Source organism: Ceratotherium simum, chromosome 8, assembly GCF_057802395.1.
Source record: "Ceratotherium simum simum isolate JZ-2026a chromosome 8, ASM5780239v1, whole genome shotgun sequence".
In the NCBI taxonomy this organism is placed as follows: domain Eukaryota; kingdom Metazoa; phylum Chordata; class Mammalia; order Perissodactyla; family Rhinocerotidae; genus Ceratotherium; species Ceratotherium simum.
Window position 1 is genome coordinate 21,569,043 of NC_141907.1, and position 13,596 is coordinate 21,582,638.

Genomic DNA, 13,596 nt, shown 5'->3' on the forward strand with positions numbered 1-13,596 from the left:
TCCCCAGGACCTCTCTCCTCTGTGTAGGAACTGTCACCATCCCAGACATACAGAGAATAAAGCCCAAACTGGCCATGTGAGACAGGAACAATTAACAGGGTAACAGATACGATAATGCAGACCATCAGGACGAAAGGACACGGAGGGACTGTGTTTCTACCTCCTTGTATAAAAGCAATTAGTGCCTTTTCAGCTTTGGAACCATGCCCAGCAGTGTGTGTGGATATAACTGCCTGCTGGTTGTTAAGTTGTTACCAACCGCAGTGTTATTTCTTGTGGTCTCTGCCCTTCTTCACCGAAAGAAGGGGGGTGCTTTTGAATATAGGTTCCTGGATCCTTATTACAAAAAAAGTTAGTAAGATTTTTCACTCATTCATTGACTCATTTGTTCATTCATTCAGCGCATAGTCATTGAGAGACAATCATCTGCCAGGCACTTTTCTAGGCACATAAGCAAATAATGAGCAAGACTTTGGATAGTGTTAAGCACCACGAAGGAAGTAAAGCAGGGAGATGTGATGGAGAGGAATGGATTGGGGGTGCTACTTTAGATGAGGTGGTCAGGAAAGGAAAGGCTTCCCTGAGGAGGGGCCCCTGATCCGAGACCTGGATGACAAGGAGGAGGAAGCCTTGTGAAGATCTGGGGAAAACTTCTAGGCAGGAGGAACAGTATTTTTGGCAGAGGTCACAGCAAGTGCAAAGGCTCTGAGGTGGGAATGAGCTTGGCCTGTTTGAGGAACAGATAGAAGTAGGAGTGACTGAGGGACAAACAGTGGGAGGTGAGGTTAGAGAGGGGGACTGGCCCTGGGGTCTGGGTTTTCTGTGAAGCTCTGTGGTGCTTGAAATCCCCTCAATGCCCATTGCACAGATGTTCTCCTCAATTCAGACCTTTGGGAAAGCAGATGACAGCAGTGGGACCTGTATTTCTGACATACTGCTTGGCCGGGCTAAGACTTGGTCTATTTGCTAGATGCCTCTGGGGCCCCTTGTGTACTGACAACTCTCTCAGTTGGCAGAGCTACGTTCTGTGTCTTGGCTGAATGCAGATCAGCTAACTGGCATTTTTACCTTGGAGGCTCAGGATGTGGGACTGGGAAGACAGAGTGATACCTCTTTACTGTGAAATCATGAACGTCTCATGTTTGAGGCACTTATTCATAGAAACTAGAAGTGGAAGGAACATTGGAGAAGCTATTGTTAGTTAAGAGGACGGGCTTTGGCATCAGACAGACCTGGGATCAAATGCTGGCTTCATTGGTTACCTGCTGGGAAATACTGGGCAAGTTTCTTAACCTCTCTGAGACTTATTTCCTTCTTCTGTCAAATGGAGATAAACATGACTTCATAATTTGTTACGAAGATGGACTAATTGTCTCAAGACAGTGCCTGACACACAGAAAGTGTTCACAAAAGTCACAGATAATGATATCAATAGCCATCTAATAAAATTATTTTCCTTTTATGCATGAGGAAACTGAGCCTCAGAGTGGCCACGTTACTTGCTGGGATGAACCAGCATGGGATGCTCCCTCGTGGACCCGGCAAGCCCCATCCTCACATCACTTCCTGCAGCATATAGCTTTCTTCATTACCCTGGTATTGTGTAGCCTATTTGGAGCCGGGACCCCATCTCTGCTCCTTCTTCCTGCCACATGTCCTGATGCCGAATCAGTTGGGCAGACATAACCATCCACACACGGTGCTTCCTGCTGAGGTTCGTCGGGCCCATTGGCAGGCGCTTCAGCGGTTGGGGAGAGTGTGCTGCTGCAGGTCCACGACAGAGGAGCAGAGGGCTCAGTGTCGGCCTGCCCTGAACTGAAACAGAGCCCAACTGGGGCAAATTTCTCCCTCCCTTCCTTCCTTCCTTCCTTCCTCGTTCCTTCCTTCCTCGTTCCTTCCTTCCTTCCTTCCTTCCTCCCTCCCTCCCTCCCTTCCTTTCTTCCCTCCCTCCTTCCTCCTTCCTTCCTTCCTTCCTTCCCTCCCTCCTTCCTCCTTCCTTCCTTCCCTCCTTCCTTCCTCCTTCCTTCCTTCCTTCTTTCCTTCCTTCCTTCCCTCCTTCCTTCCCTCCTTCATTCCTCCTTCCTTCCTTCCTTCCTCCCTTCCTTCCTTCATTCCTTCCTTCCCTCCTTCATTCCTCCTTCCTTCCTTCCTTCCTTTCTTCCTTCCTTCCTTCCTTCATTCCTTCCTCCTTCCTTACTCCTTCCCTCCTTCTCTCCCTCCCTCCCTCCCTCCTTCCCTCTCCCCTTCTTTCTGTTCTGTTCCTCGGTTGGCAGGAAGGTGGACTGTAGGAGGGTGAGTGCTTGGGATTTTGTAAACTCACAAGGAGTGAGTGTGGCACACTTGAGTGCTGCGCTTTACAAACTTTAGTGCTCATCGGAATCACCCGTTTTAGTGGTTAAAAAATGGGGATTTCCAGGCTCCCCTCCCACGGAATTCTGATCCTTCAGTCCAGGCCTGGGAATGTGTATTGTTATCCAGCATCCCTGACAATTTGAAGGCCGATGATCTCAAGACCACCTCTCAGGAGGCTCCTTGGAAGCCAGTAACAGCGTAAGCACAGGCATCAGACTGCGGGAACCTAAGCCTGGCCTTCACCATCGGCAGGCTATGGGATGTGAACAGATTACTTAACCTTTCTGAGTCTCAGCTTGCACATCTGTAAAATGGGCAAATATAACGCTGCCTATAAACAAAGCAAGACGTTGAAAGAACTTAGAACAATGCCTGAAATGTAGCACTGGAAACTAACTGTTATTATGAGCGGATAAGATTAATTCTAGGGATGCTCTCTTTATCCCCATTATCAGCCAGTTGAAGAGATTGTATCTCTGGTACCATAGCACAGTGCCTGGCATACAGTTTGTGCTTGGGAAATGTGAATGAATAAAGACTGAAAAATTAGGAGAGCCAGTATTTCACTGCTTATCATAACCTTTTGTTACTCTATTGGCCTGATTCTTTTCCTGGCCAACTCTGGAGTTTTTACTCTGAGTGTCTGAGCCAGTGTTACCTAAGAGTTAAACTAAGAGAGAGAGAATTCCAACTAGAGATGTTAGGGCTTTCAAGGAAAGAGCTGATGCATTCTCCAAGGCGTTAGCCCTTATTTCATTCCCCAACACACATTTATTGAATGCCTCCTAAGTGCCAGGCACCATGGTAGGTGCTGGGGATAAGCCACGAGCAAAGTTAATGGAAATCCTGTCCTGATGAAATTCTCAGTCCACTGAGGGAGACTGGTGATAAATAGACTGGGCAAAATGGAAGTGCCCCTCTTGCCTCGGAGCCCTATTCTCTGATTGGGCATAGTTCCAGGTGAATTGATAAAAATGTACTAAATTGAGTTGAAATGGTTTAAGTGCCTCTGCTCTCTCCGAGACACACAGTACTGGGTAGAGCATAAGCCTGGTGGCTCCTGAAGTCCACAAAGCCCTCGGGGACTCTTCTCTGACAAATACTGCCCTAGATAGAACATGAGCAATCTCAATGGGTTCCTGGGTTAGGAAATTGGTAGCCTTTCCCCAAACCGTTCTCCATCTTAAGAAACAATTCTTCTAAAACACTTAAAAGATTTATATGTATATATTCCTCATTATAACATTAATCACATGCTCATTGCAATTTTTTTTTTTAAATAAAGAAAAAGAGAAGTATAAATAGAACACAAATAAATTTCAGAGCCCCACCTGGTTTATTCTCAATGTGGTGCCACTTTCGGAGAAACACAGTCCCGAAGCCAGATGTAGTTAACAGTAATTGCATCTTGTGGGACACCCAATTCATAGGGCAGCCTGACATTTTTTAAAATTCTCTCGCCTCTCTTCTGCAATTTCTCTGCATTCTGCTGCTCAGAACGTCACTCCCTAAATTCCTTATTACTCTCCTTCCCAAACTCACTCAGACTGCTGCCTGCTAGGATTTTCCTCTTTTCCTTCCTCTAACCATCTCAGTGACTGCCTGGGACTTCCTCCCTCTTTCCTCTGCGCTGGCCATGCTGGGTTACTCTGGCGGGTGGATGCGCCAAGGTTCTGGTGCCCCCCTGCTCCCTGCACAGGACTGTGTGCAGCTGCCCCCTGGAGTTCTCTCTGGCTGCCCTTCTTGGAGAAATCACAGTGGATCCTTTCTGATGGATAAAGGCCCCTTCTCGATACAGAGGAAGGCAAGCACCACGTCTGTCTGACGAGGCTGTCACTTAGCAAGCCACAGCCAGGTTTGGGCAAATAGCTTTGCCTCTTTCAGTCTCCATTCCCTTACCTGGAAAATGGGTTAACAGAGGTAACACCTACCTCAGTGGGCTGCTGGGACCTTACATGTCAAATGTGTGTAAAGGATGCAGCAGAGTGTTTGACATGTCATGAGGGCTCAGTAAATGACAATAATAATAATTTCCCGTGTTTCATGTTGATAGGAAACTAAAATCATTCTTGATGCCACTGCCTCAAGATACCATCTGTTAATGGTTTGGTTGGATATCCTTTCAGCCTTTTCCTCTAAACACATTTTTTGAAAAGTGGATTTGGAATCATACTCTATATACGGTATTCATCCTACTTACCACTTTTGAAAATGTAATTTAATGAAAATATTCAAAATGAGAAATATGGCTTTTGTAGGGTTCTGAAAAAATGTGTTTATTTATTTATTTTTTTTGTGAGGAAGATCGGCCCTGTGCTAACATCTGCCAATCCTCCTCTTTTTTTTTTTTTTTTTTTTGCTGAGGAAGACTGGCCCTGGGCTAACATCCATGCCCATCTTCCTCCACTTTATATGGGACGCCACCACAGCATGGCCTGACAAGCAGTGTGTCGGTGCGCGCCCGGGATCCGAACCAGCGAACCCCGGGCTGCCGCAGTGAAGTACGCACACTTAACCGCCTGCACCACTGGGCCGGCCCCTGTGTTTATTTTTTTAAAAAGTTAGATAAGAATGGGGCCAAGCCGGTGGCATAGTGATTAAGTTTGGTGTGCTCTGCTTCGGCAGCTCAGTTCAGATCCCAGGCCGGGACCTACATCACTCGTCAGCCGTGCTGTGGCTGTGACCCACATACAAAATAGAGGAAGATTGGCACAGATGTTAGCTCAGGGCCAATCTTCCTCAGCAAAAAGATAAGAAGAAAGTAAAAATATCTATAACCCCATCATTCAGAGAATTTAAAAATGTTTTACATACATACTGTTTGTATATTCATTTTTTTTTTACTTAGCATTATTTTATTATTATGTTTTGGTACTTCTCTATAGTGTTATTTTTAGTGATGTCAATTATTTCATTAAGAATATATACTCCAATTTACTAAAATATTTCTGTACAGTTGGATATTTAGTTATTATTTTGTCTTCTGCTTTTATAAGTGACCCTGTCGTGAACACTTATGCACACATTTTGTGGCATTTGATGTACATGAGTGACATCAGTGCTGCCATCAGCACAGCTCCAAGGGCAGCGTTCACGTTGAATGCCCTACCAGCGCCACCCCCAGAGCTGCCAGTGCCGTGTGCACGACCACTTGGACCTGCCTCCTGAGGCCTGGGCAAATCGCTTTCCAGAAGATCGTACTCATTTGTGAGACTGCTATTTATTAGTACTGGTTTATTATACTTTTGTCAGCATTTGATATTATTAGTTAACATTTTCATTTTGCTAACTTAATCAAAAAAGGCACCTCACTGTTGTTTTAATTGGCAAGTCTTTGATTACCAAAGATGTTCCGTATTTTCCATGGGTTCGTTTACCAGTTGTATTTCTTCTTTTGTCACTTATATAAACCTAAGATAAGCCGGAGCACCCTTTATGAATTGTTTATGTGCTTTTTCCATTTCTTTATCCAATCAACAAATGTTTCTTGAACATCTACTATGTGGCAGGAGCTGATGTAAGTACTGACCACAGCAGTGAACAAAACAAGGTCCCGCCCTTTGCCGAGCTCTCATTCTAGGGAGGGAGACACAGTAAACAAACAGGTAAGCAAAACCCATAATGTCAGATAGTGACAAGTGATCTGGAGGGAAACAAAGCCAGATGAGGGGATCGAGAGTGAGGGATGATCAGAGAAGGCCTTTCTGGGGAGGCGACATCTGAGCAGAAATCTGAATGCATTGAGGGAATGAGTCTCATGACTATTTGGGAGAAGAACATTCCAGACAGGGTATTTATTGTGATCTTAAGGTTGTTCTCATCACTTGATAGGAACTTTGCTTAAAGAGATAATGAGGATGTTTAATTTACAAATTGCTGTGTGTAGCAGAGACTGTTGCCCCTTTCCTCTTTTTATATAGTAATTGGACTCCCAATTTTTAATTGAGTACATGGCTGCCTAGAATTAATGCTATGTTTTCCAGCCTCTCCTGCAGCTAGATGTGGCTCTGCAACAAGGTTCTGGCCAGTGGGATATAGGCAGAAATGAATGTACAGCTCCTGAGAAGTATCTGTACAGAGAGTGAGCATACACTTTTCTTTCCTTTTCATCCTTCCTCTGGCTAGAATGAAGATGTGATCACTGGAGCTGGAGCAGCCATTTTGTACCCCGAGGTGGATGCCATGTGTTGAATGTGGCAGAACAAGATACTAACAGGAGCCTGGATCCCTTATGGTCATAGAGTTTATATACCAGCCAGCCCTAGATTGCTTACTTTTAGACTTCATTTACGTGAGAAAGAAAAATAAATTTATCTTATTAAGCCCATGTTATTTTGGATTTTCTGTCACTTGCAACCTAATCCTAACTAAAACACTGTGAATTCGAGTCTGCGTATTTTAGTTTCTGATCTTTTCACGCACTACTCCTCAACTGTGCTCAGGAAACGTCATGGTAGCTTTCACCACACTGACTCTGATCGTATTTCCCAGTCCCCAGAGTGCCTGTCTGACCTCTCACCACCTATCAGGGTCCACCATTCTTTAGGGTCCAACCTCATCCCATCTCCGAGCATCCTTCTCCACTTCACAGCCCTCATTGCTCTGCCTTTTCTCTTGACCGTCACAGCCCCTCCCACTGATCCCACACACTGGGACTTAATCAAGTTGTCTTGTTCTTTCTCTGGTTTAAGATAAGTTTCAGTCCAATTTTTCCACATCTCTCCATCTCCACTGCTGTACCCCTGGTCCACATGACCCTCATCCCTCACGTGGAGAATTGTCGTAGCCCCCTTATCTCCCTACTTTCCCTCTGACTTCTCCAATCCCTTCTCCATGCAATAACCTGAGTGGTGTTTTTAAAACATAGACCAGAATGTCACCGCCTACCTAAAACTCTCCAGCCCAATCCAGGAAGGCCCTGGATGGATGGCCCCTGCCTCCCTCCACAGCTTCATCTCACACTCTTCCTCATCCTCCCCCATCTGCGTGTGCCAGACCTACTTTCTTCCCCCCCCCCAGTGCCGTGCTGCTGGCCCACTCCCTTCTCCAAACCCCAGAGTCTTTGCACACGTTGTTCTCTCTGCCTGGACTGTTCTGCCTGCTATCTTACTCTCATTAAGCCCCACCCACTGATGCCACCTTGTAAGGAAATCTCCCCTTGGACCCAGACTAGACCAAGTTTCCCTGTTGGATGTTCACATGGCTCCCAGGTCTCTTCTTGCACTTACGTAGCACTTAGTATGGTTTGTAATATTACATTTGTGTGATTGCCAGACAATCATCTATCTCTCCACTAGCCTGAAGCTCCATGAAGACAAGGGCCACGTCTGTTTTGCATATTACTATAGTAACTCCTCAATGTAAGCGTCCAGCAGTGTTCCTTATAAAACCTCTATGAAGTTATAATTATATATTATTATAATTTCTTTTGCAGTTGAGGATGACAAGTCTCAAAGAGATTGTAAATGTGGCATCAGCAGTCAGACCCAAGTAGGATTGGTGCCAACATCTATGCTCACTTCATTACACAGCTCCTGCGTGAATCCCACCGTAACAAGTCTCAGAGTCTGATGGGAACAGAGACAAACAATTGACTTCCTCCCACTCCTGTCTGGTCCTCAGCGCAGTTTTGGAGGAGTTTGTAAGTCTTTGAGACCCAAGGGCATGAATCTCAGGATGGAATTTCATAGTGTATGACAGACACTGGGGGAAACATTTGGGAGCAGAGGCTCTGGTAACTTTAGAGTCAGCAGGAAGACAAAATAGAATTAGCTTAGAATTTTCCCCCTCTTTCTTGGAGTCTCCAAGGACCACTCAGAGCAGGACTCCAAGAGGCAGCTGCCGTGAGGTGAACATGTGAGGACCCCAGTGCGTGTCCTCACTGTGCCATCACCGCGACTGACCCTAACTGTGCTTCACTTTGACTTTCATCCCTCTGAATTCCCAATTCCTCATCCATAAAGTACAGATCATGATATGTGAGGATCCTGTGGGATGGGGTATGTGTGTGAAAGTTCCGTCTGAACTCTAGAGAGAGGTGGAGTGATAAAAGCACCGTTTACTGAACATGAACACTCCCTTAGGTGCTTTATTCTGTTTCTGTTCCTCACACAACCGTGTGAGGTGGCTTTTTTTATCCCATTTACCAATGAGGAAACTCAGAGTCTCAGGAATTAGAGCTGCTGCCCCACCATGGAGCATCCTCCAGTTATGTGTGGGAGTCCTCAAAGCAGATCTCAAGGGCACCTACAAGCCACTCTCTTAGCTACAGTTTCCTCATGACATTTGTCACTTGATCTCCCACTCTGGGTCCCACCGTGGACATCCACTACCCTTGCAACCACTGGAATCCCAGCATGAGAATGCCACAGTCCTTGGAAAGGACACTGTCTCCATGTATCCCAGCAACGGCCAGTCCTTGGGCACCAGAATGCAGAGGTGGGAACCGAGCACCCAAATGGTTTGACATGGGCCGGAGCCTCAGAAAGCCTCCTATGAAAACAGTTCCATCTACTCTGGTCCTCAAATCTCATCCAAAGGCCCCCCTTGGCCCTCCATCTCCCCACTCACCTGCTGCACTCCCCCATCCAAATGCCTTTCTTCCCCTTCAGTTAGAAGACAAAAGCCTCCAGAAATATCAGTGGATGCAAAGAACTGGATGTGCCTCCCTGGGAGTGGTGGGGAGGTCTGTGTCCTGGCTCTGCCAGCCAAATCTCCTACTACATTATTATTATTATCATCATTCTGTAACATGTTCCAATTATGCCAGGATGAGGCTGCTGCACACTGTTGGGTCACTAAAAACTTGAGGTTCACATGGCTCAGACGTCTGGGGAGCCAGCCACTTGGTTCTTAAGGGAACCTTTTAGAGAGTTGTGCCTGGCTGGTATCTGATCCACCCACATGTCCACTTGCTATTTTGGGATTGTAACAGCTACCGAATCCATTAACTGGACTAAAAGTGAAGGCCGTTGGAAGCACAAGTGCCTTGAAATGTTTAAGCACCATAATGCTGATCTGGCCTAATTACACCGAAAGTAGGGTCAGAACAGAATTCTTGATCTCAGCCCCCTTCATGGCCCAATAAATTAAAGGAGAAATGTCAGATTTAAGGATTAAAAAATATAATTTCTATGCTTGTCAATAATAAAAGCTTGGATTTGAAATTCAGTTATCATAGACAGGCACGAACAGGTCGCACAGTGATCATAGCACTTAAGTGCGCATTCTCAGAGCCTCCTCTGCAGGGGATGAAATTTCCCTTTGCTCTGTCTCCCCAGTGGGCTCCGAGCTCTTTGAGGGCAGGGCCCTGTCAGCCACGTTTGCTGCAATTATATCTCCAGCTGTTCCTACAATGTCTGGTGCATTGTAAGCATTCACTAAATGTTTGTTGGGTAAAAGGATGAACAGATGGGAGGAATGATGTCATTTAATGTCATTTTATCATTCTCATAGATGGAAAAAAATTTAGAAGTCTGACATTGTGGGATTTTCCAGACTGGATGGAATCATCTGCCTTTTTACTTATGATGTAACTATTTTAAGAACTCAAGTCTCTTGAATGAAATACTCTTTCCAAGTCAATAATAATACCAGCAACAACAAAAGTAATAATAGCTAACATTTCTTGACTTCTGTTTCAAGAGCTTTATCCACCCTGACTCATGGAATCCACATCAACCCCGTGAGGTAGGAACTACTACGATCCCATCATCCAGAGAGGCTGAGGAACTTTCCCAAGGCCCTGACAGAACAGGAACGTGCTCCACTCAACTCGTTCTTCACCTTCTTTGGGTCTTGAATCCCCCTTAGGAATTTGATATTATGAATCTCCACGTAAGGAAAAATGTGCCCTCCTCAAAACACACACAGTTGTGCACACAGTTTCAGGAAGTTCATGTTCTTTAGAGAAAATCCAAACATTAGACGTAATGTCTAAATTCCCTTTGACCAGTTAATTCCAGGACCCTTCCTAAAAGTAACCATTGTTATCAGTCTATTTTATATCTTTTTTTCTATATGTTAAATACCTATCTATGTACCCATGGAAATTGCTTGGCATGGTTGTGTGTTACTGGGGAGTTTACACAAGTGATATTGTATTGCATCTTTTTCTCTGCAACTTGTTTTTTTTTCACTTAAGAATCATCATAGAGTTTTTTCAGCCTATGTAGATCTGCCATATCCTTTTAAACCATTGTGTAGTATTCCATATTATGGATGTGCCACACTATTACCATTTTCTTACTAAGTGACTTTAGGTGGTTTCCAGATGTTTGCTCTTGCAGACAAAGCCACAGTGAACACTTTTATACACACTTCTCAAGCACATGAGCAGGTGTTTGTCTAGAAGAACACCAAAACTCCTAGGTCATAGAATATGTGCATTTTTTAAAATATAAAAGATACCACCAAATTTCCCTGAAAAATTGCGGTTCCAATTTGTACTTCCTCCAACAATGTGCAAGATCTGTATTTATCCACATTCAACCATTACTTTTATCAGTCTTTTCAATTTTCCCCAATCTATTGGATGAAAAAAGGTATCTTGTTTTATTTTGCATTTTTGATTACTAGTGATGTTGAGCAACTTTTTTTATTTTATTGATCATTTGTATTTTTTCTTTTGTGAATTACCTGCCCATTTCTTTTGCTCAATTCTCTATGCATTTTCTTTTTGTCATTGATTTATGAGCTCTCTAGTATATTCTGATACTAAACATTGATTAACTATGTTACAAATATTTTCTCTCAATCTGTCTTTTGTGCCTATAATTTACTCACCTGGAGTGGAATCCTGGCACTAATGTTGACTTTCTGGATGACTTGAATAAATACTTACCCTTCTGAGCTTTAGAGTCCTCATCTGTAAAATGAAAGTAGCATTTACCTTTAGGGTTTTTTTTAGGATTAAAGGAAATAATGGCTATAAAATGCTTGACCCAGCGCCTGGCAGATAATCAGTGCTCAAAAATAATTATTATTATTAGTATACATTGCTAATCTTCAAAAGATTCCTCCATGTATGAGCCAACATAATGCCTACCTTCAACTTTCACTCATTGGTATTGATCTATTTTCAACAAAAAATAACGAACATCTGAAAGATCTTTTAGGGTGAATAGTAGAAGAAACATTGTATCTGATTTTAGTTTATAACTTCTACAATAGGTCTGTTTTATTTTCACTTCCAGCCAAGGTTGTAGAAATCAAATTGTTAGCACAGCAGGAAAAGCCTGAATAGAAGTAAAATTCGGTTTTCATTGAAAAAACTTTTAAAGAAAATTTATAAAAACATTTTTATAACAGCCTGGGAAATGCAGAGACATTCTGCCTTCTTCTTCCTCCTGTAACATTACCTGTAAAATCACTGTTCTTAAAACCACTCATTTGTTTTGAGAGAACAAGCAGCTCCTTTTGAATCTGAATGAGCATAAGACTCTCTGTCTGACCATGCTCTACTGGTTACAGACCTTCTTATGGTCACATACTCCCAATGAGCCTCTAGAATAGGTGGGGCAGGAAGAACTATGTCCTCCAAACTTCCAAATGAGGAAAGGGAGGCTCTGAGGGCAAAGTCATCTTTGATCTTCCCAGTCTGACTTGGGGTCCCCTCTAGGTGACTCCATCCCACCACGTACATACCTCTATTAAACCATGTTCAAGTCATGTGTGAGAGTCTTGGTCTCCTCCATTAGACAAGATCCTTGTAAGCAGAAACTCTGCCATCTGTCTGTGTACCCTTAATACATGTGTAGCGTGAATGCATGTAGGGATGGACGGATGGATGAAAGGATGGATGGATGGATCGATGGATGGATGGATGGATGAATGATGGGTGAATGGATGGATGTCATACCTGCTAAGAAGTGGCACTCAGGTCTTCATAAGCCATATCAAGTACTCCTTTTTTACATGTATTAAAATTTTTTTTAATATCTTAAAGGATTATACAGTACAATTGCCATTTTGGGTTGTGTATATAGAGTTCTATACATTTTAGGATGTGTATAGAATCACGAACTCATTGCCATAATCAAATGACAGAACAGTTCATCATCGCAAAAAAGTCCCTCTTGTTGCCCTTTATATAGTCACACCCTCCCCTACCCCAACCCCTGGTAACCACTGGTATGTTCTCCATCACTATCGTTTTCTTTCCAGAATGTCATATAAATGAAATCATATAGTATCAACATTTTGAGACTTGTTTCTTTCACTCAGTATAATGTATTTGAGGTCCATTCAAGTTGTTGTGTGTATCAATAGTTTGTTCCTTTTTGTTGGTCCTTTGTGTGGCTGTACCACACAGCATTTATCCATTCATCTATAGAAGACAATGTAGGTTGTTTCCAGTTTGGGGCAATTATGAGTAGAACTGCTATGAACACTCATGTACAGGTTTTTATGGGAACCTGAGTTTTAATTTCTTCAGGGAAAATTCCCTGGAATGATATTGCTGAGTCTTATGGTGAGTGTATGTTTAACTTTTTAAGACATTGCCCAACTGTTTTCCAGAGTGGCTGTATCAAGCATTCTCAGCTTCGTACCATACAACTTTTGAAAAAACCTCTCTACTTTTTGTTCTCTATTGGAATACGATCCCTTTCCCAGGCTTCCCTTCCTGTAACTTTCCCTCCCTGCACCCTTCAGAAAGCCAGGTGCCTCCCTGAACTCCAGGGCCGAGGGGGCAGCCATCCATCATGGTGTGCGGTAAGGGGCACTGGAAGGTGCACCCCCTCCCAGCCTCTCCCTCTTGGCTTTTGAATGCCCTCTCTTCCACAGTACCAGTTCTATCTTTCATCCTTGTTAAAAAGCAGATGGTCAGGATTGGGACACAGTGGGCTCTTACCAGCCATATGTATTCTCCTTGGAACAAGCCACATTCAGGGCTCTCCCAAGTATGGACTTGGTACGGGAAATGGAGCAACCCGGAGGAGTTGGGCATCGGGAGGGCTGTAAGGGAAGGCAGAGGATGCCCAATCCTGCTTGTCTGTCCCACGGCAGCTTTGCTCACTTACACTCTGACTCTTGGTGATGAGCCAAGGTGACCCACACCCACCCCTTCTTTCTCTTATAATCTTCTATCCCTTCTCCCCTCTCTTCACCATGATGAATGCAGTAAGACCGGTTCCTTTCACCCAATCATTTATATTGTGTGATTAGCACAGAGAACCAAGTTAGAAGTTTCTAGATTAAAGGATTATTATAAAGTCCCAAATACAATGGCATCTCACATCATGG